The sequence below is a fragment of the Triturus cristatus genome, chromosome 9 (assembly GCF_964204655.1).
Source record: "Triturus cristatus chromosome 9, aTriCri1.1, whole genome shotgun sequence".
Lineage (NCBI taxonomy): Eukaryota > Metazoa > Chordata > Amphibia > Caudata > Salamandridae > Triturus > Triturus cristatus.
In genome coordinates, this window is record NC_140592.1 from 1,244,432,327 (window position 1) to 1,244,459,511 (window position 27,185).

Below are 27,185 nucleotides of genomic sequence, written 5' to 3' on the forward strand. Positions count from 1 at the left end.
GGGGCTGGATTGTTACGCATTCCCCACAGTGGAGCTAGCGGCGGCCTCCGAGGTGGATTTTTGTGTTTCCCCGGTCATGAAGGGTAGTAGAAAATGGGCAGAACCTGTATACCCCTCCCCCGGTCTATGACAGGCCTAGCTTGCAGAAACCGCCAATGTGTAGTTGCAAAACTTATAACATAACACAAGCCAACTTTTCCGTTATATCCCCGGCCCCCCACCCCCTGCCCTGCCTCCCTGCCCAGCAGATTTAAAACTACCCGCCACCCCAACTTAGCAGAGTGCTTAGATCCCATAACTTGGTACTTGCGTATGGGGGAGGAGCTGCTCTCTGTCCTTCGCCCGCTCCCTGCACCATGTGTATGTCTATGCGAGAAACCAGTTATTGAGGACAGCAAAGTTCAAACATGCAGCGCCCCTGCAGTGTCCGGGTCTCCGGTGACCGCCGGGGCCCATCTGGCACTCCACTCTGCCTTGTTGTCCAAAGTCCAGTCGCTCCCCTTCTGCTTCAGTCCAGTGGCGCGCGCTCCCTGTCGTCCGAGCCAGCGTCTTCCAGAGTCTCGGGGGATCCAGAATGGTTTTGACGAGCACGCCCCGCGCGGCCCGCGCGGCCCGCATCTCTCGCCGGGCGCCATCCCTCCAGCCACTCCGTGGCCTCCATCGGCGTGGTGAAGAACCATGTGCGTCCCTCCGCTTCCACCCGCAGTTTTGCCGGATAGAGCATCGCGTACTTGAGTTCACGAGCGCGCAACTCCTTCTTGACTGCCAGGAAGTCGCGACGCTGCTTCATCACTGCTGTGGTGTAGTCCGGATAGAGGGTTACCGTGCAGTTGTCTACCTTCAACGGGGGGGGAGAGGGGGGGGGGGCGGTACGCGCCGCCTGCAGGATTGCGTCTCTGTCCCGGAAGTTGAAAATGCGCGCCCCGTTCGCTCTCCGGCACACCTACGACTCGTACATCCTTTTCTTACTTTCTGCCGCTTCGCTTGTAAGGGTCGCCGTGGCCGATTCAACCTCCGACAGTCTCGTGTTCATTTTAGCGAAATCGGCTCTCAGCAACATTACGTCTGTGGAGATCGTGCCTATTGAGACCTGCATCTGGGTCAGTGTGGCCATGACGTCCCTTAGGGTAATCTCCTTAGGTTTGTCGGGGGGGGGGAGCCAGCCTGGTCCTTCTGGAACGCAAACTTCTCGAGCTTGGGCTGCGCCCCCCCCACGGTGCCCCCTGCCTCCCATAGTGGCCGGTGCCGGTGGGCTCCGCTCCTGTCGGTCTGGGTCCACAGGAGAATAGAAGGAGGAGTGCAGCGGTGATCCGGCGGTCGCCGCCGCCTGCCACAGGAATGTCCACGTGCGGCCTGTCGGTTTCACCGGGGTCCCGCCGCTATCACCAAGTAATCAAGACCCTCCGCAGGCCTCCCGCCGCGCTCTGGTCCGCTGCCAGGACCCGTGCTGCCCAATCCGCACCGCGGATGCCCCCAAGGCCAGTCCACCGCTCTTCAGTCACAGCCCGCTGTAGGGGCTCGTCAAGGCTCCAGGGAAGTCTAGGCACCCCTCCGGGTCCTCCGCTGATGGTGATGGCGCCGCCCCACACGTGCGGCAGCCTCCAGCACCCGTAGTGCACTCCGTTACTGCAGTCCGCCACCGCTTCCAGTCCCCGGGCCGTGCCGCCAGAGCCCCTCCTCCGCTCCAGAAGCGGCACCGAGCGATGCGGGGGCCCCCGCGAGGGGACGTGCAGGGTCTATCAGCGCGTTAAGGCAAGCCCAGCTTCAGGGCACTTTACCTCGTGTCCGCGGCAGCCACCAGGGTCTCGTGTCAGGCGATAGGAGTCCGTGGCCGAGAGGCCCAGGCCAGGCCCCTCCAGGCTCGTCAGGGCCGGCAGGCCGCCACCCAAGGCCCCGGCGCCGCTCTCGTCTGCAGGCCGCTCACACGTATTTAGGCGGCCCTCCTCCCAGACGCACGCTGTCAGGCGCCTGCCTTTCCCGTCCGGTGCCTCAGGCACTCAGGGGATGCCGCTGCGAGTTTTTCGCCGGTTTCGACCAGGATTGATGTCAGGATGATTGCGGGATCGGGCGTTAGGCACCGGAGCCGCACTAGGCTGCGGCCATCTTCGTCGGCTGCAAGCCACGCCCCGGATGTTTGTGTTTTGGTTCAGGGAAAACCTGGCCTAGCAGTTCAGGCTGGACTGTTCCTCTTGGAGCAGGGTCAAGAATGATTTGCATAGGGCTGGGTCCAAACTGAGGTGACATGGTGTGAATAATAATGATGAACTGAGATGCGACCCAGTGGCTGAGATCAATTCAATCAATCAATCAATCAATCAGGGGATTGTAAGCGCACTACTCACCCGTGAGGGTCTCAAGGCGCTGTGGGGGGAGGGAGGGGTACGCAGATCTGTCTAGCCAAAGAATTCAAGCATTCCATCCATCACTTTTTGTATACTTTTGTGTGTCAACCTAAGTGGGACGAGTATGCCAAGACATGGATCTCATGCTCATTGTCTCACTGGAACCGAGCTATACCTCTCAGATGAGCCCTTAATAGGGTGAAGCCGGTGCTACGTTGCTTGTGTTCCGGTTCAAGGAGGACCCTGTCTGGCTGCTTGACTGGACTGTTCCTACTGGACCAGGATTGAAACTGATTTGCCTATGGCTGGGTCCAAACTGATGTGACATGGTGTGCAAAATAGCAATGCACTGAGAGGTGGCCCGTGTGATTACCAGTCACTAATATTAACTAATTAGTTCAAGCATTCCATCATCACTTTTTTGTATACTTTTGTGCGTGTCCCTAAGTGGAACTCGTATGCCCAGATGTGGGTCCAATGCAAATTATGTCACTGGAACCAAGCTATACCTGAATGATGAGCTTCACTAGGGTAAAACCGGTCCTAGGTTGCTTGTATTCTGGTTCATGGAGGACCTTGCCTCGCAGTTTGTGATTGACTGTTTCTATTGGAGCAGGGTCAAGACTGATTTGCATATGCCTGGGTTCAAACTTAGGTGGTATGGTGTGCATAGTAACGATGAACTGAGATGTGGCCCAGAGTAATTACCAGTGGCTGAGAATAAATCAAGCATTCCATTCATCACTTTTTTTTGGTGTACTTTAGTGTGTCCCCCCAAGTGGGAGAAGTATGCCTAGATGTGGGTCCCATGCACACCGTGTCAGTGAAACTAAGCTATACCTTTACTTATGAGGCCTTCTTAGGGTGTTACCAGTTCTTCGTTGCTTGTGTTCTGGTTCAGCAAGGACGTGGCCTGGCCGTTCGGGCTGGACTGTTTCTATTGGAGCAGGGACAAGACTGGTTTGCATATGGTTAGATCCAAACTAAGGAGCATGGTGTGCAAAACAACAATGGACTGGGATGTGGCCCCAAGTAATTGCCAGCAGCTGAGATTAATTCTAACGTTCCATCCTACATTTTTTGCATACTGCAGTATGTCCCAAAGACGTAGGTCCTGTGCGCATTGTGTCATTGGAACCAAGCTATACCTGGCTGACGATCCCTTTCTAGGGGTAGGCAGTCTTACGTCACTTCTGTTCTGTGTCAGAGAGGACCTGGCCTGGCCGTTTGGGCTGGGCTGTTCCTATTGGAGCAGGGTTAAGAATGATTTGCATATGGCTGGTTTCAAATTAAGGAGCATGGTGTGCAAAACAACAATGGTCTGGGATGTGGCCCCAAGTAATTACCGACAACTGACTGAGATTTATTAAAGCATTACTTCCATCACTTTTTTAAATACTTTAGTATGTCACCCTAAGTGAGACTGGAAACCCTGACATGGGCTCCATGCACATTGTGTCACTGGAACCAGACGACACCTCTCTGATGAGCTCTTACTAGGGTTAAACTGGTCCTACGTTGCTTGTATTCCATTTCAAGGAGGACCCTGTCTGGCTGCTTGACTGGACTGTTCCTATTGGAGCAGGGTTAAGACTGACTTGCCTATGGCTGGGTCCAAACTGAGGTGACATGTTGTGCATAACAACAATGCACTGGGAGGTGGCCCATGTAATTACCAGTAGCTGAGATTAATTGATTAGTTCAAACATTCCATCCATCTCTTCTTTGTATACTTTTGTTTATGTCCCTAAGTGGAACATGTATGCCCAGACATGGGTCCCGTGCACATTGTTTCACTGGAACCAAGCTATACCTGACTGATGAACCTCATCTAGGGAAACCGGTCCTAGGTTGCTTGTATTCTGGTTCATGAAGGACCTAGCTCCGCAGTTTGGGGCTGACTGTTCCTATTGGAGCAGGGTCAAGACTGATTTGCGTATGGCTGGGTCCAAACTTATGTGGTATGGTGTGCATAATAAGGATGGACTGAGACGTGGCCCAAAGTAATTACCAGTGGCTGAGAATAATTCAAGCATTCCATTCATCACTTTTTTGTGTATTTTAGTATGTGTCCCTACGTGGGAAGAGCATGCCTAGATGTCGGTCCCATGCACGCTCTATCACTGGAACCAAGGTATACCTCACTGATGAGCCCTTTCAAGGGCGAAACCAGTTCTTTGTTGCTAGTGTTCTGGTTCAGGAAGGACCTGGCCTGGCCGTTCGGGCTGGACTGGTTCTATTGGAGCAGGGACAAGAATGGTGTGCATATGACTGGGTCCATACTAAGGAGCATGGTGTGCAAAACAACAATGCACTGGGATGTGGCCCCAAGTAATTTCCAGTGGCTGAGATTCATTCAAGCATTCGTCCATCACTGTTTTGTATGTATTGCTATGCAGTTTATAGGCTTTGAAAAGAACAGGTGTTTATTGCTGCTTGGTATACGTACCTCAGAAGTGTCAACGGATGAGTTGTCTCGGCCAGGATTCAGACTCATGGCCCACTGATCACATCCGATGTCAGCAGTGAGTGTTGTATCACTCAGCCATCTTCCTGCCATCAGGCTCTTTCGTTTCAATAGAGGATCAAGGGAAGAGAATCCAGTGGCACCCCCTTCTGTTGAACCTATGGAATTGGGGGGTTGTACTGCCTGCTGACTGCATGGGCTGTCAACCAGACAGACAGCTTTTCTCCTTTGTTTATTCGCTTCCCTCACTGAGATGGTTCCTTTTCCCTCTCACTGCTCCCTGAAAGGCAGATGAAGTAGCATAACAAAGGGTGTGTCAGGCCCAACCGACTGGAGAAGACAGCCCAGGTACTCGCTCCACGATCTGACTTATGAGATGAGAGAGTCGAGGAGAGCAGGGACCCACGTGGTATGAAAGCTTGATGTGCTGGGGACAGGCTGCTTCTCTCACCCTGACAGCCCTCCCTGGCCTCAGCCACTGCTGGTGGTTTCACACACCATCCAGGGGGTACAGCATGGCACAGACTCTACCCAGGGAGGCATTGTTCTCTCTCTTGCTTTTGCAAGACCCAGGAACTCTGTCTCTCATTCAGCCCCCACTGCCTCAGGTTAGCCCAAGGATGACAGTGAGGCAGAGACTGAACTTTGAACCTGACAGCCCAGACACCTGTGAGCACCTGCTGCCATCTTCATGTTTGCCTGAGAGGCAGAAAGAGGAATCCAGGGAAGATGCCAGGTTCCGAGTTCTTGGACACGCGGGAAAGGTTCTGCTGCCCTGGAGTGTCTACGCTGACAGCAGAACGCGCTTGTTGTCTACAAGAGGAAAGGAGGAAAACCAGGGAAGGTGAAAGAGGGAGCTATGTAAACACCAGAGTGGCCTCTCCTTCAGAACCTCAGTGTTTCCCTCAGGGGACGGCAGCTCTCAGACAGTTGATGGTGGAGTTTGCGAGATTGACAGTTGTACAACAGGAAGGGACTGGAATGTATAGTGCAAAAGGTAGGAACGTCACATAAAACAGATCTACAAACAGAAAGCTTAGCCATCTCAGCAGGTTGGACTCTCACGAGCACAAGGCAACCGGGGAAACAGCTGATCGCTCCAGGATGCTGCTGACAACACACACTGGCCCAACCATGAGGAGTAAATTAGGAGAGACAAGACCAAACACAAGAGAGCAAGGGACCGATAGGAGCAAGAGGACTGGAAACACAGAGGTGACTGAACAGGAGGAGAACAACAAAGGTGAGGGAACAGAGCACAGGTGCAAACTAAGGGTAAACGAAGAGCCAAAGCTATTAACAGGGCCGGCTTTAGTGCTGGTGGCGCCCTGTGCGACAATGTTTATTAGCGCCCCCCCCAATGACCACCTCCACCACGGATTCTCCACTAGCACCCTTTAACAGTGACCAAGTCTCCATAACCACACTCTCTCAGATGCATTGAATTAGTTATATAGAGCCGCTCACACCAGTGTAGGGTGTCCGAGCACTTTGCATCACACACACATTACACAGAGACAATCAATCATACATGTGTAAATTAGTGTTTAGGAAATATTACATAAGCCAAAGGACTAAAAGTGTAGGAGTCACATGTCATCCATACTGGTAGGCAGTATAGTTTAAGAGTGCCTGGTGTGGAGAAGCACAAACACAGAGTCGAAAAAGAAACAGCATAGTTGGGAGTTTTCTTTAATAATAAGAATCAATTTCTAGCCAAATTAACCCTTTTTGCAACATTAATCAATGTTCTAATAATGTATACTTTGCTGTGTGTATGTAGTTCTAGGATGAAAGTTAATAGCTCACTGTTCTATATTAGGACTTTAAGTTATAAATTGCAAGTAACAAAAAGATGTCTCTTTTGAAAGCAGTACCCTGCTGATCTGTTTACACCATATGCACTCTGTAATCTACTTGGTACACGTTCTTTGCAGCTGGCATATTAACCCTCTGCACTAACTTCACCTAAGTCAAAACCTCAACTATACAAAATGCTGATCTCTCTCCAGGAAGATAATTAATCACACGAGTTATCTTGACATTTATGTGAGGCCTGGTAATTGCGGGGAAAGAAATGCTGCAGCAGGTGCTTCAAAAGCACAATAAACTTTCAAACACGGCGCCCCCAGGAAGCCAGCACCCGGTGCGGTGGCACAGGTAGCACCGCCCTAAAGCCGGCCCTGGCTATTAACAACTTATTGCCGGAGAAGGTGCACGAGTCCTCGCAGCTCTGATATAAGGCTCTGCTACCCGTGATCCAAAACTGACCTCTGAAGTGAATAGTGCAAGGGTCAGCAGTTAGCGGTCTAGTGTTCCGAATCTTGTACGTTTCCACTCACCCCGCTGCCTGAGCAGGTCGGGTATTTCTACCCCAAGGTTTAATCCTGACAGAAGAATAGGGTCAGTCTCCACACTGGAACCTGGTGCAATGTCACCGTTTGCAAGCTGCCTTTTACTTGAAGTTATCTCTTTTAATACTTGTTTAGAGGGCCAGAAAAATGCAGCAAATGTGCTTTAATTGGAGTTCCACAACTGTATCACATTTTACCCATTTAAACAAACGCAGAGTTACTGTATTATCGAAAAAGCGATAATAAAAGTGCAGAGTGTGCAGCAAATCCAGGAAGGTTAACAGCGTTAGCTCCTACACACATAAAGGCAGAAACCTAGTGGTAACTTACGTCTCAAAAAGTTATTAACAGTTATGTGAATGTGTTGAAAATATGCCTGTGCTCAGTTCAGCGCTTAATTTGTGAAATAATAAGTGCCGGGGCCCTCGTCAGGGGGCCACTGCAGCTTGCACCCCCCATTGCCCCTGCCATGCTGCCAAGGACGGCACCAAAACAGCTCTGTCACCTGCAAGTGCGACACTTCAGAGTATGGGAGGTCAGCACAACTAAAGGAATGGCTGGGGGGGCAGGTATTAACAATTTAAATGTGTGTTGCATTTATAAACAACCTTTGTTCTGCTCATCTCTAAATCAGATGGCCAACGCCACCATGTGGCAGACTGTTATACATGTGGTGATGACAATTAAGTGCCGGTGCTGAGCATCAGAAACCACTGCTCAAATTAAGCACTGAAGTTGGATGAATTACAAATCTCTCAAATGAAATGCGGACAAAACGGAGGGACAACCCTCCAGCCTGGCATGGAGGCTGCTCGTCTGAATCTCTCAGTCCCCTTCCTAATCCTGTCTCCTCACAACACAAAGCAGGCATTATGTTTTATGACAAGCTGACCTTCGAGGCACTCATAAACACACTTACCTCAACCTGCTTCTTAATTATGAAGGTCGATAAGGAAACCTACCCCTACTCCTTAATTCTTCCTGAAAATCCTAGTTTAAGCTCTCAGCATTCCAGGCTGGATTAATGTGATGCTCATTTGTGTTGCTGCCTACCTGCCTCCTTAATAGATTTCGAATGATCCAGATTTTTGTTGCCTGACGTATCCTTGGCCTTTTCAAAAGGACAACCAGCTCTTATGATGTCACCCACTTGCACTGGCCTCCAATGCATCAGGGATGTCTCTTTAAAGTCCGACACGTTCCTCATGTAGCCCTCTACAGTTTGTCCTCCAAGAATCACATCGCCTCTCTTGTTTGCCATACGTCGCCTTACTATAAGGTCCCAAAGGCGAGACCTATTGGCTATGCCAATGCTTGTTTCTTTTGCAGGTTAGGATAGTATACTTGGTACTTAAATATATCACATGCAGGGTACACTGTTCATTGTATTAAGAGGCATTAGGGCTGCCAGTCCAAAGTGACACTGCTTGGTGGGAACTGAAGCTTCTGTAATATTGGACAAAAACCCTTCACCAACACAAAACTGTGCTAAATAATGTAAGTAAGTCTCCAGACTGCCTCCCTTTTCGCTTCCATCCCTCTAAACGCTGTAGTTTTGGGCTCCCCCATAATTACTGCGCCCTGTAATCTCTGCTGGCGATGGCTTTCTCGCTCTCACGAGATAATCTGCGGATTGTGTTTTTCTATTATTTCTGAAGATGAGTTTTTGAGGATTACAGCGCGTGGCAAATATTAAAAGATCATCGAAGATTTGGAGAATTTGTTTTGTCGCTTGAATCACTTTCCATCTCCGCGACACACTAATCCGCTTCCTAAACACCCTGTGGACGTGCGTTGCTCTGGGCCAAGATGTCTTCCGGTTTTACCTCGTGCACAGTTCCGCTTTTGGAAGGGTGGGCAGATTTCTATCAATATAAATAACAATAAACATTGAATTAAATACATTTAGGTCCTTTTTTTGGTGACTTAAGACACATTTTCATGATTTTTTTTTTAGCCTATTGCTAGTACCTTACGCGGGCTTCTTAGGAAAGGCCCTCAAAGTGACTAAAAATAATGATAACATAAGAAGTGTCAGAAGGCACTTGATTGAAATGACAACTCCAGACAAAGAAATGGGTTCCGTCACAAAATCCACATTTACTCTGTGAGCGGCACAGGCTGGCAGTACAAGTAAGCCACGATATCTTGTGACGCCAACTGCCAACGCTGTCATATATATGCACCCCCCTCCCCCCCCCCAGCTTGAATATAAACACACCTTCCACGAGCACCAAGCTCGTTCACACAATGGAAGGCATCTTCTGAAATAGGCATGAGCGTCACCCAGGCGTGTCATGCTCGTGTCCATCTCATTACAATGCAGCATCATATGAACATCTACAACTACACACCAGCGTAACATGAGACACGTCACGCTCATGCATGCAACACTAGGCATATATCTTTCATTGGTTTGAAGAAAGTGTAGAATTTAACAAGGGTTTAAACAATGACTCTCTTAAAGGCCAACAAATCTTGCAAGGCGCGTGCCAGTGAGATCCAGCGGTTCCTGGCTCGCGCGTTATCTGTGAGTAAGAAGCCTTTGGGGAAAGGAGAAGAGATTGCCTGAAGCCCATCTTTCTGTCGTCTCGCTCCTACGACCACAAAAGATCTCCCATCACTGATTACTTTTTTATGTTCTGGTTTGACAGCAAATCGGTTGCCGTACAATTATGTGAGAATCACCAAGAAGGGGCTTTGACTCCTCCCACATGTTTCTATAGGGTAGAACGGTTATGCTTCCACAAAAGAGTGCTTGCCTCCCCAAAGAGCTGTGATCATTTGTTTTATTTATCCAGGTGCCTAAGCGTGACCTTTCAGGACCACAAACATGCCATTGTGATGCTATTAAAGTGTCTCAGATATCTAGATTTTATTTATGGAGTTTTTCTCTTGCAGCGGCACAGATTGGTGGTGGGCCATTGTTAAAGTGCATGGATTATTAGGTCTGGCTTGACTTTGAAGTTTAGGACTAGCAGAAAGCGCGTGGACAAATACCAGCAGCTCCTTTTATAGGAGTGTCTTTAAATGATCCTCAGAGGAGGAAGGTGGCTCGCCCTTTGAAAGCTTACGAATAAGTGTGTCAGTCTATAGGTGATCTGCTGCTGACCTGGAAACTCATGCAGTTTCTCTGTCGAGGGTAAGATATGGCAGCTTCTTGGTATCCTGGCCCTGTGGCTGAAACAATTAGGGCCCCATTAGGATGGCGGGTGGACTTTAGTCCGCCCGCCACCCTAGTGGTGCTGAGACAGGCAGCCAGCGGTGCGGCGGTCCCGCACCACCAATTAGAATGTGATTGCCACCCTGGTGGTTGCATTCCACATCTTCAACATCGCGGCAGGTGCTGATGTAAGCAGCACCCGCCGCAATGCCAAAGAGGCATGTTATGCATTGCCATACACAACGTGGCAGGCACCGCGCAGTGCCTGCCACATTGTGCATGGCAATGAAGGGTGGTACCATAGGTACCACTCAAGTGCCCCCCCACTCCCCTGGGGACCCTCAACGGGCCCCCAAAGCGCAACCCGCCAGCCTTTCCATGGCAGCGATGCTGCCATGGAAAGGCCTTCAACACCAGGCATCATAATATGGATGGCGGTGCCTTCCAGGCACCGCCACCATATTATGCCCAAACTCTGCCCAGCCGGCAATCATAACGATTGCTGACTGGTGAAAAAGCGGTGGACGGACTTTCCGTCCGCCGCGGTACCCTCCGCCAAGCACTATGGAGGGGGTAAGTGTGGTTGTGATGGCGGGAGGATCGCCACCGCAGGCCGGGCGGTGGCGATCCACCCGCCATCATAATCACCCCCTAAGTTTGTTTCTGTAGACATTTAAGAAAGTTATAAGAAAACCCAAGATATCGCTCATTGCCATTGACAACCTTGGTTAACAAGACCCACACTTATCCCTCGATGAAAGCTTGCGATCTGCACAGCAATTGAACGTTAGATTTCCCATCGACAGCATGGGACTCATCTTAACTCCCGGCCTTCGTTTAAAGAAGCTGCAGTACGTTGCAGTAATATCACAATTGCGATAATTGTACTACCGCGACTACTAACCATGATATCACTACACATTTAGCTGCATGTGGTATTCAGTGGTGGTTGCACATTTTTAGAGATGTGAAGTGAGCACTGTGTTTTTTAATGGTGCACATAGACTTCCTTGCAGTTAAGTGGTATAACCGCATGTCATGATGCAGCCGTCATCCTTTCTGCGCTCCCAAGCACTAGTGCACTTGTGCTTCCATTTAGTGAAAGCCAATTCTTATTTATTCAACTGTTCATGTCCATTAGAGGTTTGAGTGGCTGGATCTGTGCTATATTTAGGATAAACACTGGGGCCCAGATTTATAAAGAATTTGTATTGAGTTTTTATTACTATTCTATTGCAGACCCAACGCAAAGCAAACCCCAGGTTGACAATTACAATGTAATGCAAATCACAATGTGCGTTGGTTTGTAACCAAAAGTAATGCAGCGCAACACACTGCCTTGCGTTAGTTTGCATGAAGCCCATTCCATGTGTGGTGCATGGGCGTTCCCATGCAAACACCTATGGGTTTTGACACAAATCCCTATATACAAGTGATGTCCACTTAGATTACTTGTTTGCGCATGCATCCACTATGGTTATTTTGAAAATATGCCATAGATGCAACCTCCATGGATGAACAGTGGACACCCTTGGAACTTCTTCTCCCAACGGATGAATGTGAGCAGGAATGGTCTGGTCCCAGTGAAAGGTGGGCCTACAATCCTGTGAGTGTCTGAACATCACACCTGAGCTCCTCCTTCCTTTACAGAAGATTTGCAGAGGGGTTAGGAGATCTCTCGACACAAAGGGTGAGCGATCCTCCTCTGTTCTGGAAACATTCTGAGAAGTTTTAGATCATGTGACTTCAGAGACCGATGTAGAGCAAGCAGACCGTCCTGCTTCTTAGATCACACAGCTCAAGGAGCAAAGTTTTGTGACGAGGATCAGTTACCAGCTGATGGAGAGGCACAGTTCCCTCATCCAGGTGGAAACATATCTCTTTCTTGCTGTGATCTGGTTGTTTTTTAATTATGTATTGTTTTGATTAAATGGAATAATAACTCTTAATATAAACTTTAAGTAATAAAAAAGACATATATTTATAACAATATATGCAGACACACACACACACTGGAAAAAAATAAAGGTTACAGGGGCGTTATAGTGCGGCTCAGATTTCACTCACACAAAACCAGTGAAATTCAGTAGTTATAGTTACCTTAGCTAATTATAACTTACGCCTCTGCAATGCACTGCTTATGACCTCACGTATTACATCACTCATAACATGGTCAAACACTATTTATATTGCCTACTGGCGGTCACCAGTAGGTAGTTATAGTTAGGACCATGTTTCCATAGAAAAAGCATTTTTTGACTTGCCTATATCTTTGGCACCAGTTAAAGGTTTTTCAGTGAATTTCTAAGGATTTGTTTACCTCTATTTTTTAACTATAGAAAACGACCCTGTAACCTTTGTTTTTTTCAGTGAATTTCAAAAATTCTTCAAATTCTATTTCCTATCTATGACGTCCCTGTAACCTTTGTTTTTTTAAGTGAATTTCTATGGTTCTTCAACTAGTAGTCTTGTTTGCAGAGAGATGGAGAAATGTGAGGGCCTCTGACTAGCTCTCAGGAATCCTGCTGTGTTGGACTTACTGGAGGTAACAGGTGGATTTCTGGGCCCCTAAGAACCCCAAGCAGCAAAGAGGACTTCATCCCCAACCAGCAGTCCACCAGGAGGCACGTTTACAGAGTTGTAGAGAAAGGGGGTGTGGCCTCTGAAGTCCTCTCAGCAATCGCGCTCTGTGGGACTTACTGTAAGTAACATGAGGGCTTGTCGTCCCCCAAGAATCATCAGCATCCAAGGGGACTTCCTCCCCCCACCAGCAGTCCGCCAAAAGGCATGTTTACAGAGTGGTGGAGAAAGGGGACGTGGCCTCCGAACACCTCTCAGCAATCCTGTGTGGGACTTACTGGAGAAAACAGGAGGGCTTGTTGGCCCCAAAGGACACTCTTGAGCCAAGGGGGCCTCGTCCCCCAACCAGCAGTGTGCCAGGAGGCACGGTTGCAAAGTGGTGGAAAAAGGGGACGTGGCCTCTGAAGTGCTCTCAGCAATCCCGCTGTGTGGGACTTATTGGAGGTAACAGGAGGGCTTGTTTGCCCCCAAGGACCCTCTGGAGCCAAGAGGACTTCATCCTTCAACCAGCAGTGCACCAGGAGGCAGGTTTGCAGAGAGGAGAAGAAAGGGGGCGCGGCTTCCAAAGTCCTCTCAGCAATCACGCTGTTTGGGATGTGGTGGATTCTATTTTTGAGTTGTGTTTTTTTGAGTGTGTGTGAGGGACTGGGGGAGAGTGAGAGGACAGTTAATATAGATAAGAGTCCTGTTTTTAAAATGATAGTCTTATATTCATTTTATATTACTGGAGGTGAGAGAATATGAATGGGAGGCAAATGAGTGAATGAATGAATGAGAAATATTTACAGAATTCTCAGCTACTCCTAGGAGTGTCCTGGTGCCACAGAACTAACGACCAAAAATTGAGACACTGAACAGTTATGCTGAGGCAAAAAGTCATGGATTTTTAGTAATGTTTTGAAATGTGACTCATTTTTGGATGCTATGGAGATTGACTGGGAGCTGAGTCCAAGATGCAGCAGCCAGGAACGAAAAAAAGAGGCACCCTTTCTTATTCATCTGACTTTTGGAATCACCGCCAACTACACATCAGATGAGTGGGGTGCCCTAGATGGTCGATAGTGGTTAAATCTTTCCGAAAGGTACTGGGATCTAGGGGCATATGTATCAGCCGAATTTTTAATCGCAAATGCTGCGATTCGCAAAAAACAGAGTTTGCGATTAAAAATTTGCAAAACGGGATGTATGAGGCAAATTCTCATCGCAAATTTAAGGAATCGCTAATTTAGTGATTTCTTAATTTTGCGTAAGCATTTAAGAAATCGCAAATTGCGATTTCTTAAATGATATGTAACACGCACCACAGCATTGCGAATTATCCTTAAGAAATCGCAAATTACCACCAACTTCTAGTTGGTGGTAATTTGCGATTTCTGTTAAAAATGCACTTTTTGGAATTTTACAAAGTGCCACGTGGCACACATACATGCGCTTAGGGCATGTATGTGCGCCATATGCACACACATGCTCATTTCAGGGGTGCATCAGGGTGTCATCATGACACCCTTGCACCTTTGAAATTATTCTCAAATTGTGATTAGCAAATTGCGAATCGCAATTTGAGAATTACTTCCCATTCATTCCTATGGGTCTCCTGGCCCATAGAAATGAATGGGAAGGTATTTCTTAATTGCGATTTCGCAATTTGCTAATCGCAATTAAGGAATTTTAAGAAATCGCAAAAGTTTTGCGATTTTTTAAATGCATCCCATTTTGAAATTCTCAAATAGTGATTCTTTAAAAATCGCTATTTGAGAATCGCAAATGGAGATGTTGATACATATGCCCCCTAGTTCCATAGCAAGCTTCATGTAATTGCACCAAAGCTTTGAAAAGATTCTTCACCTAGAGCAAATCAAGGACCCTATGATGAGGAGAAATTGAGGTAAGAGGGGGAATTTTTAGAAGTAAGCGAACAGCTGCATTTTGTACTACCTGCAACCGCTTTATGTGCTACGAGCGTGGACAACAGTTTTCTGGGAGTGGACTGAAAATAAGAAGAGGATATGTTTCGGAGCCCATAGCATCGCAAAAGAAGAGCATCCTACAGCTGCCACCTGGGGCTGAAAAGAGAGATGACGTTCAGATTCCATGCCTAGATTCTGTGCCACTGTAGTGGGTGGGGAGGGGGGGGGGGTTAGCAAGAACTGCTCAGCCATTCTCCCACCACCTTGAATGGAAAGTTCAAAAACAGCAGGAGTTCGGTCTTATCTGAGTTGCATTGTAAGTTACAGGCACACATCCAGTTCAATACTAAATTCATCTTGAAAGGATCTTGAACTGCAGATGACCCATGAGAGGAGCAGCTGGGTGTCATCTGGGGAGAGTATGCGGCTTAACAGCTAAGGCGGCTGACTTTGAAGCTGGGGAACCAGGTTTGAGTCTGGCGAAGGCTCAAACATCCTGTGATTCTGGGCAAATCACTTAATCTCCCCGTGCCTAAAAATGAATTTGTCCATCTTTAATTCAGCTTGTGCTCATGTAAAGTGCTCTGATACCTTCGGTCGAGTTTGCTCTATATAAAACTGCCTCCCCCCCCCCAAAACTAAATCTGCACTGGAGACTACCTTAAAACCAAACGACTCCATCAAGGTGGCCAGTGGAGCAATGTAGATATTAAAAAGAGTAGGTCTTGTGTCCCCACTGGTCTCCTCATGTTTCAGGTATGGCCCTGTATGAGCTTGGGGGACGAATTGATCCAGAGGGTCCGCCTTCTGTATGAATCCCCCTTAGCTGCAGTTTCTTGCAGAGGATTCCTTTCCAATCACTACTAGTTGACCAGGGCACCTGGCCGGGCTGCTCTCTATCCCTTCTCCTATTCCTCATGGCTGCGATCCTTAGACCGCCAGGGTTGCTGGGGATCTCTGCTGAAGCCGGGGAGAGGGGAGGGCAAGATCCTGCTCTATGCAGACGATCCTGCTTCTTCTCTTTCACCCACTGTTCTCCAATGGCGACGGCCATGTCTATCATTGAGGATTTTCTTTGAGCTCTCAGGTTATTAGGTCAATTTAGCGAAGAGTGAAGCCCTCCTGATGTCAGGGGTCACCATGCTTGTATGTATTCATAGATATCGCATGACGTGGGTGCTGCATGGGCTTCGTTATTTGGCTTAAAGGGTCTCCTTCGTATGGTGCAGGGCAATCTGTTTCCCCTGCTGGAAGTGGTCTCATCTTCTTAATCTGTCCCCCCACTTCCAATGCATCTTTGGTATGATACCTGGATCGAGACCAAAATCCGATCATATGTTTGGAGTGGGCAGAAACCATGCGTCCGGGCAGCTAGACTTTGGGCAGACACATCGGCAGGCAGCCTGAAGCTACCATATCTGACCTCATATCACTTGGTCTAACACCTCTCCCAGGATGCGACCTACCTGCACTCTTACCAGGATGCCTCATCCTGGGCGCACCTGGCATGCCACCTCCTCACACCCTCAGAAGGTGCTTCTCCCAGCATACCTCTCACCTAATGGTCCAACAGTGGCCCCGTACCAGATCCTGGCAGCGAGCGTGGAGAAAGCCCACCAACGTCTGAGAGTGGCTCCCAACTTGCATCAGCGGGCCCCTCTCTGGCACAACTCCGCGATTCAAATAGGAGGGCGACCATTCTATTGGATGACTTGAGTAAGTTGAGGCTTATGCTGTCTTGACCAGGCTCTCAATGGTGGCACGTTTAAGACTTTCGATCAGTTGCCCACTGAATTTGAACTCCACACAGAGGAAACCTTGCATTCCCGACAGCTATCCCACTGCTATAGAGCAACCAGCATCTCCTTTGCAGAAGACTTACCGCATTGGCCCCTACTACAGAATCACTGGACCTTCGGTCGGTGCAGGGGTCTGGTATCTGGTCTGTATGCGACTCTCATTAAGGGTCAGCACTCTTTCTCAGCCCTCTCTGCTACCAGGCTCCCATGGCAACCTATTCTGGGGAAAGCGTACTCCTCAAAAGACTGGGCATCTCTGCTTGTGGACCATCATCAGGCAATTGAGAGCACCATCCAAACTTCCTTTACTTTAAAATACTGCAGGACTGGTACTGGATCCCCAAGAAGCTCCATATAGCCAAGCTCTTAGCGCATGACTTGTGTTGGTGGTGCTCCATGGCTCATTGTGACCTGCTCCATGTCCTGTGGTCTTGCTCTGCTATGGCCCCATACTGCTCCTACTTCCAGAGGCACCTCCAACAATACAGTCCCATCCAGATTATCCCATCGATGCATCTATCCCTACTCCATGATTTCTTGACCCTCCCTAGCATGACCTCCTATGACCATCGAATGCTGGCCACATCCCTTGTGAAGGCTAAATTCTGTATCTTACTCCACCGGCAGTAGCCCCCCCTTCCTCTGCAGACTGAATGGCTCCTGAAATTGTGTTGCAAACCAGGCTACAAGAGGATCATATATACTTTGAATGACTAATTACATATTTTTGAGGCAGTTTGGGTCCCTTTTATGTCTGGTGTGTTGGACTCCTTATTCCAAACGCCACCCCAGCCTGTGCTACACTGACTGTATACTGAGCTTCGCCCCTGGCATTATACTTGCGGACACTGTTTGCACTCTGATGGCTCTCCGACACATGTGCCCCTTAGCCAGCCCTCTTCCCTTCTCCCTGCCTTCTTCCACCCGCCAACTTTCCCACTACCTCCTACCACTACTAGTGCCTCCCCATCTGCCTGAGTGGGTTTATGTGCCATAATCAGTCTCCGCTTCCCCGAGATCATTTTCCTTTGTCATTTATGATGGTGAGTGAGGTGATGTCTATGCACGCGTTCTACACTGTGCAAGAGAATCATCGTTTTCATGCTATACTCCTCTTGCTTACTGTTGGGTTTCCACTGATTCCCCTCTTGTTTTCCTCATCTCTATTCTGTACCATCACATGTGTCGCTACGTATGTATGTATGTATTTACATTGATAAAGCGCGCTGTAACCCTACGGGCATCCTGGCGCTGAGACACAGTAAAAAGAGAAGGTAAAAAGCAAGCTGCAGAAACTAAGCCGGCCGTCCGGCTACACTCTGGGGAAGAGCCAAGTATGATCATGCCATGTATGATCTCTCTATGCCCACCTGGTGGTATACTGGTCCCCTGTATGTTGTACGTTGCTGAACTTTCAATACATAAAAGTTGAAAATAAAATGGTAGGGCGTAGTCTTGAACTCTCTGGCACCTCTAGGTCTAGAGCCCTGGAAGCAGAGGAGCATGGAGCCATACACACAGCTTGACCTCTATTGGCTAAGAAGGACTTAACCCATCCTGTCCCCTGACCCCAATATCCTCGAGCCGCTGAAAGAGGATGGGATAGGAGACAGTATCAAATGCCGCTGAAAGGTCTAGTAAAATCAAGGTAGCACTTCTCCCTTGATCTGATATCCGTTTCATGTTATTGGATATCTCCAAAAGTGCTGACTCAGCGTTATGCCGGGGAGGGGGGTGGGGGTGGAAGCCCGACTGGGTGCAATGAAGGAATCAGAATTCTCCAGATAAGCTGATAATTAATCAGCTTCTCCAGCATCTTGGAAGCCACAGTCAGGAGAGAAATGGGTCTAAAATTGGACAGCCGGGCTGGGCGAGCCATAGATTTTATTAGTAATGAAATTACTTCAGCCTGCTCACAACTCTGTGGGATCAATGCATTAAATAAAGAAGTGTCAAAACTGAAGGTGAACAAAGAACAGCAGGAGAAGCTGACTAGCACTCCAAAATAGCCCTTCCTGACTCATTTGGGGAGATAGCCTGAAACTAAGGTAAAACGCTTTGCCCAGAAGACGCTAAGTGCCTCATTTATGGGGATTAGACGCAGGACATCGCAGCAAGTCACCTTGCTGCGCTTTCCTACTTCAAAGTGAAATGGCAGGAATGTACTGTACTTACCTAATACGGTGCATTCCGGTCCTTGCCTCAGTGCTGGTGCAGTTTCTGCAGCCTAGCGCCAAGGCAGGCACACTTGCACCATGGTGAAAGGGGCCTGTGTTTTTGGCAGGATTGTTCTTGTGGAGGAAGGAGCACCTTCCTGCAAAAAAAACCAACCCTGAGAGGTATTTTCCTCTACATGGAAAGAGGAATAAACGAGGGGAAATAAAATTATTTATTCTCGTTATGCCTCACCTGGGGAGGAATAAGGTTTTGATGCTCCCCAGGTTTACATGTTTTTTTTTTATGTGGGAATGCATCAAAATCCATAGGTGTTGCATGGGAACACCCACCACAACGCCCATGGAATGCCTCCGGAGTGCAGAGTCAGGCAACGCAATGATTTGCGATGCCTTGCCTTACTTCATATCTATGAGGCCATTCAAAGCCACACAAAGTGGCTTTGCATGACCTCATTAATATGATCTTTTAGTTTGTGCCCTCAGTGTGTCACAAAAGGTGACACTCAGGCGGCACAAGGGGCTCGAAAATATGCCCCTTAGTGAACAGAGGCAACCATAGATGGAGGCATCACAGTCCCCATCTATAGGTTGATGAGTATTTTTGAGTTTTACCATGGGAAAATAAAAACTCAGGCCTCATTTACAAGAGGCCTGCACTGCTGAGCGCCATTTTTAATGTCTCCGGTAGAGCAGGCCTCTCAATCATATCTATTAGGCCATGGACAGCCACCCTTTGTGGCTTTTAATGCACTCGTCGATGAGGTGTGCCAGTCACTGCGTTGCCTCACACTGCCACATGGAGCAGTGCTATGGGTTTTGTGGTGGGTATTCCCAATCAACACTAATGGTTTTTGACACATTCCCAAATTTACAAGAAAGTGTAAATCTGGGAATGTGTCAGAACCCTGTTCCTCCCCAGGGGTGGCGTAAGGGATATTTTTGTGAAGGAAGGTGTCCCTTCCTCCACAAAAAAAAAGTTCTTTCGATGCACACACCCTTGCACCTTGGTGCAAGGGTGCCTGCATTGGTGCTGGGTAGACATTTGTTTATGAGGAAGTAATGACGTGACACATTCCTGCCCTTTTCCTTTGACACAGGGCAGCTTAGCAAGAGGCCTTGCAGTGCTGCCCTCCACCAAATTATTGTAAATGAGGGCCTCGGATTGATGCACAATTTTTGGGATGCTGTGATGTCCTATAGTACAGTTTGTCATTGGTCAGGGATGAGGAGAACCAAGGGGCTGAGGGGACGCATTTACGGTTGGAGCAGCATTTTAAGGGTGCCAGTTTATTGTAGGGTATTTGTAGCCACTTGTTCCCAGCCTCCACATCACTCACTGTATCAACCGGGAGATGAGGGGCAGAATTTGGAAGACTAATTAGCTCATCAAGCTTGACTTTATCCCAGTCACAAAAAATGGTGAGTTTATCCCAATGGTCAAAGTGGGCGCGATCCGAGGGGCATGACGTGCCCTTACTTTTTAATTTAAGGAAAACAGTTTCCCTACTTTCTGTGAAAAGATAACCATCCCGGGATTGTTAATTCCGAGAGCTGAAATACTTCAGCTGCAGTGTAAGGCAGGGAGTCTCCTGTGCTATGAAACCAAAGGCAGGCAGACATCTAAACAAACCTTCTTGCCAGGGTGCCTGCTTCCCTGAAAGGAATGCAAATGTGCACAAAAGGCCAATCTGCAAATGCAAAGGGAACTCAAAAGCAGGTATTGGTTTTAATTAAGAGAATCACTTGACACTTCCTGATGACACAGATTTGTTATTTTTTAACAGTATTGGAAAGGAGTTACCAGCTGAGCTGTGAAGTGTGTGCGTTTAGAAGTGGCGTAACACAGGCCCCTGCGTCGAAGGGGCCTGTGTTATGCCCTTAACTCTTCTCCACTGCTCCCACCATCTTTCAATTCTGTGGCTCACTGGTTACATTCAGACCTCTGCAGTGCATTAACTAATAAAGGTTTCATAAAGTACAATAGTGCATTTACCAATGATTAACGTAACTTGCATTTATTTTACATTTAACCTGTGTGTTATTTTATATGTACATACCTGAAGATGAAAGAAGGAAAAACTTACAAAATATTTTGGTTTTTTAGCCACACCTTTAACCACCCATCCCCAGGCTTACTCGCCCTGCACCCATGGTAATGTTAATTGGGATTTCTATAGCGCATTATCACCTACTGGTCTCTAATCGCTTAGAGAGATCGCCCAACCGTGGCACTTCAAAGAGTGTGCACCCTGACTGGCCTAGATTGCACCCCAGACTTCGGTAAAAAGGAGGGTTTTTAATTTTTTCTAAATGGAAGGAGGTCAGGCTCTTTGCGGAGCCCAGCAGGTAGTTCATTCCAGAGATGGGGAATCATGGTAGAAAAGGCTCTGCCCCCTGTAGAGGAGGTCGAGAAGCGGGGACAGGCTAGCAGGCCCGCATCAGTGGACCGGAGCGACTGACCCAGAATGTAATTTACCAGACGCTCCTTAATATCTGCTGGGGCCTGACCTGACCCATTGTCCACAGTGTCACAGTTCCCGTGCTTTTTAGATCGAGTCAATTGGCAGCGCGCATGCGCTGCTCGCTCTGCAAGGCTGCTGTAATAGAGTATAGGAGAGAAGCCGCGCCCACTCTCCTCCCATATTTTTCATTGGCTTGTGTCATTGTCTTTCGTAAATGCTGCCTTCGGATTCGTTATTAGGCTTGTTAGTCCCGCCTTAGTACGCCTTGTCTTCATTTGTACCCTCCCATGGCGACTGACCCTTTTACTTCGGTTGTTACACGGGACTTGTTATTTAGTCCATTGGCACTATTTACTTTATTGAGTTTCTCTTACCGCAGGCCGGACATGCGCTGTTTCAGCTGAAACCGCTTGTGTTTTTTAAGCAGCACGACTGCCCCATTAACACGGGTGCCTGCTTTCAAACACTTTAACCCAGCATTATCTTGTGTCTCTTTCAACCCCTCCCCCAAGTAAAATGGATTTGGAAATGATTAGCTAAAGTCATGTGAATTCCAGGTAGCACATAATCCTGTGCTAATGGGCTGAAGCTGACAACAGCACATCTGTGTTACATGTCATCTGTACTAAAGCCACCTGACTGTTTTTTTGAAAAGCCTGTTTTATTAATAGCTACACCACCACCAATACCACCAGCGCCAATACCACCAATACCACCACCAACAAAATACCACCAATATCACCACCAACAAAATACCACCACCGCCACCAACACCACCATCATCAACACCACCAATGCCACCACCAATACCACCAATACCACCACCAACGCCAATACCACCACCACCACCACCAATACCACCACCACCTTCAACACCATCAATACCACCACCAATAGCACTACCACCACCACCACCAATATCACCACCCCCACCACCAATAACACCACCACCAATATGACCACCACTACCATCAATACCACCACCTCCACCAACACCAATACCACCACCACCAATACCACCACCAATACCACCATCACCAATACCACCACCACAACCAATACCGCCATCACAAATACCACCACTACCACCACCACCAATACCACCAACAACAATACCATCACCAATACCACCACCACCAATACCAATACCACCACCAATACCACCACCAATACCCCCAATACCACCACCAATACCACCACCGAGACCAATACCACCACCACCAATATCACCACCACCAATACCACCAATGCCACCACCACCAATACCACTCCCAATACCACCAGCACCGCCAATACCACCAATACCACCACCAAAAAAAATACCACCAATGCCACCACTGTTGTCACCACGAAAAGGCTGTTTTCTGCTCACATTGTAATATGGATGGCGGTGTCTAGCAGACACCGCCACCATATTCAACCCTTTTCCGCCCGGTCGACTCGTTGACCAGGCAGAAAAGTGGTGGACAGTCTTCCCGTCCGCCGCGGTACCCCCCCCGCCAGGAAATGGGAGGCGGCCGGGGGATGATGTTGATTGGTTCGCCACCGCCATTCGGGCGGTGGCGATCCGCCCAACATCATAATAGACCCCTTTGTGTCTGTGTAATTTATAACACTTACACATCTTCTTCACTGCACTATTTACCACTACTTTGAAGACGTCGTAGTCTGGTCTCTTCCTTCCATATTTACAATCTAACAAGCGGTCGAGAAGATCCTTTGTTGCAATGCCATAGGTCTCACATTTACTAGAGTTTCAGCTATTAGTATTGTAAATGACAAGGCCTTTTATTTATGTTTTAAAACCCAAAACATAAATAAACGGCATTGTCATTTACAATGCTAATAACTCAAACGTGCGTGAATGCGAGACCTATCGCATTGCAAATGCTTGTTTCAATGCACTTTGACCGCTGCTGTATCTGGATGTCTTGCCTGAGAGTATCCTGCCAAACCAATTAAAAGGGATGCAGAAGTGATCCGATACCCGCCCGAGGCTTCCCTGCTGCTCTTACACTGTTTGACAAAGTAAGGTTGATAGTGTGCCCCTTTGCTACTTGTGTGGCTCAAAGACCATCTTGGTGAGATCCCGTGAGGTAAGCTCCTCGAATATCGAGATGGTGAGAACATCGCTAAAGTTATCCATGTGCAAGTTAAAACCTTCCAGCAGAGCAAAATTATCAAGCTTAATATGATAACAAGGTAACTTCCTATGTTCAATGTCCTCCACTTTCACTGTATGTAAATTCCCTGCCTCCAACATAGTTTTGCCAAAAAAGTGAAGTCTGGTTGAGCCGCACTATATAACATTTCAAATGAATACAAACAAACACTCTAGTTATCTTTAGATTGCCAGCAGTAATGCAAATTTAGGTGCCAACCAATAATGTCACCGCTGGGAGCAACTCGGTGGAGCGCATTTACTAGTGAACACTAGTTCCTGCTGTTGTAAAGGTGGTATACTGCTTGTACAGGTTGACTCCGTGTCAGTGGTAGAATGCACCTCTGTGCAAGAGGGAAGTAGCAGCACACAGGAGTACTATAGGTGAAACAATGTTGTGTTTGGGCGTTGAGTGCTGCTCGCTATTATGAGGGTTGCGTGCATTCCTGAGAAATTTGGAAGTTGAGTGTTGCTTTAAGTGCTTTGTGAGTTGAGGGCTGCTACACGTATTTTGTGAGTTGAGTGTTACTCTCTATGGTTTGGGGTTTTTTGTCCTGCTTTCAGTATTTTGAGAGTTAAGTGCTGTCCTTAGTAGTTTCTGTGGTCTGAGCTCTGCATTAAGTAGTTTGTGGGCTGAGTACTGCTGTCTGTACTGTAGTTGAGCAGATGAGTGCTGCTGTCTGTAGTTGAGCAGATGAGGGCTGCTGCAAGCAGATGAGGGCTGCTGTCTGTAGTTGAGCAGATGAATGCTGCTGTTTGTAGTTGAGCAGATGAGGGCTGCTGTCTGTAGTTGAGCAGATGAGTGCTGCTGTCTGTAGTTGAGCAGATGAGGGCTGCTGTCTGTAGTTGAGCAGGTGAGGGAGAGCTGATGAGGGCTACTGTCTGTAGTTGGGCAGATGAGGGCGAGCAGATGAGGGCTGCGGTTTGTAGTTGAGCAGATGAGGGCTGCTGTCTGTAGTTGAGCAGATGAGTGCTGCTGTCTGTAGTTGAGCAGAGGAGTGCTGCTGTCTGTACTGTAGTTGAGCAGATGAGGGCTGCTGTCTGTAGTTGAGCAGATGAGTGCTGCTGTCTGTAGTTGAGCAGAGGAGTGCTGCTGTCTGTACTGTAGTTGAGCAGATGAGGGCTGCTGTCTGTAGTTGAGCAGATGAGGGCTGCTGTTTGTAGTTGAGCAGATGAGGGCTGCTTTCTGTAGTTGAGCAGATGAGTATTGCTGTCTGTACTGTAGTTGAGCAGATGAGGGCTGCTGTCTGTAGTTGAGCAGATGAGGGCTGTTGTCTGGACTGTAGTTGAGCAGATGAGTGCTGCTGTCTGTAGTTGAGCAGATGAGGGCTGCTGTCTGTAGTTGAGCAGATGAGGGAGAGCTGATGAGGGCTACTGTCTGTAGTTGGGCAGATGAGGGCGAGCAGATGAGGGCTTCTGTTTGTAGTTGAGCAGATGAGTGCTGCTGTCTGTAGTTGAGCAGAGGAGTGCTGCTGTCTTTACTGTAGTTGAGCAGATGAGGGCTGTTGTCTGTAGTTGAGCAGATGAGTGTTGCTGTCTGTACTGTAGTTGAGCAGATGAGGGCTGCTGTCTGTAGTTGAGCAGATGAGGGCTGCTGTCTGGACTGTAGTTGAGCAGATGAGTGCTGCTGTCTGTAGTTGAGCAGATGAGGGCTGCTGTCTGTAGTTGAGCAGATGAGGGCTGCCTGTCTGTAGTTGAGCAGATGAGTGCTGCTGTCTGTAGTTGAGCAGAGGAGTGCTGCTGTCTGTAGTTGAGCAGATGAGGGCTGCTGTCTGTAGTTGAGCAGGTGAGGGCTGCGGTCTGTAGTTGAGCAGAGGAGTGCTGCTGTCTGTACTGTAGTTGAGCAGATGAGGGCTCAGACATGGCCATATGCAAATCAGGATGCTTGTTTCCGGTCCAGAGAAGACATGCCTTGGCAGTTCGGGCTGGACTGTTCCAATGAGGCACAGGGCCAGACTGATTTGCATATGGCCATGTCTGAACTGGGGTGGTGGAGTGAGCTAAAGAATAATGATGGATTAAACCCAGATCAGTTGACTGGGGGTGAGTGTTTGATTTGCTCAAATGCTCCGTCCATCATCCCCTTTGTATTGTATTGTATTGTATATAATATTTATAGAGCGCAATAAGCACCCTACGGGTAGATACGTAAACACGGACCAGCAGGGAACCAGAAAAAAAATAGAGCCTAATATGAACATTACTCAGAGACAACAGAATCAATTTCTAGGGAACAGCCACGTTTTGATCCTTTTCCTGAACAGGGACAAGGTACTACATTGTCTGATTGTGAATGGAAGTTCATTCCAGAGTTTTGCGGCAGCAAAACTAAAGGATCTTCCTCCCAGTCTGGCCCTGTAGAATCTGGGCACCTTTGCCAGATAGGCGGAAGAGGAATGGAGACTTCGGGTAGGAGTGTACCAAACCAGTTTCTTCTGTAGTGGCTTAGGACCGAGTCCATGCAGCGCCCTAAACCCAATGCAAAGGGATTTAAAATATATCCTTTGCTGCACGGGAAGCCAGTGTAGCTCGGCTAGGCACATTGAGGCAGAATAACCTCGTGGTCTGGACAAAACTAGGTTCGCTGCTGTGTTCTGAACACGTTGTAATCTCTGGATTAAATATTTGGGGGACTCCAACAATAAGGTGTTGCGGTAGTCAAGTCTACTTAAGATAACGCCTTGAACAATCAAGGCTCTGGCCGAGACTGGGAGCAATGGAAGAATCTTTCTTAGAGCTCTCATAAGGCAGAAACAGCACCCCACCGTCTTATTCACTTGCGTCTCCAATGACAGGTTAGCATGGAACTTGACTCCCAGGTTTCGCACCGTCGTGGACGGCGCCAAGGGAGTGGAAGTGCCGAGAGGCCAGAAGTTACAAGGAAGAGGCAGAGGAACCTTCCCAACTGCGCAGTGTAGAATTTCGGTTTCATCCAAATTAAATTGTAAAGAGTTATTTCGTAACCACTGCGCAGTGTCGTGCATGCACGCATTAAACTCCTCCAGGGCATTAGGTTGGGTTCCATCAAGAGATAGAATGATCTTGGTGTCATCAGCATAGTTTACCAATTTCACATTGTGGGCCTGAATGGTATTAATCAATGGGCTCAGATAAATGTTGAATAAAATTGGGCTGATGGCAGATCCTTGTGGAACCCCATGACAGATGATTGTGAAGGCTGACTGGAACGGTGGAAGAGCCACGGCCTGACACCTGCCAGATAGATAGCATCGAAACCAATCAAGGGCAGTGCCCACTACTCCCACCTCCTCTAGGCGGGTCAGCAAAATATTGTGGTTGACCGTTTCGAAAGCAGCAGACAGGTCAAGCAAAGTAAGTATTGCTGATTGTCCCCTGTCTGCCAACTGACATAGATCATCCATCACGGTCACCAAAGCGGACTCAGTTCCGTGTTCTGGACGGAAACCAAATTGTACATCTGCCAGGCAACTAGTGCGTTCTAAAAATGCTGACAGAGATTTGCTGACCAGACGTTCGAGAATTTTCACTGGATAGGGGAGGAGAGAGATGGGCCGATAATTACCTGGGCAGGTTGGATCAAGAGTGGCCTTCTTCAAGAGTGGCATAATTACAGCCTGTTTCCAGCTAGATGGTACCACTCCACTGGAAAGTGATTGATTGCAAATCTGTCGGAGCCTGGGAAAAAGTTCTGAGGCAAATTCCTTCCAAATTTTGTGTGGGAGGGGGTCCAGGGGGGAACCTGAGGAGATGCCCAGGGCGAGCCTACTAAATTCCTCCTCAGAGAGTGGCTC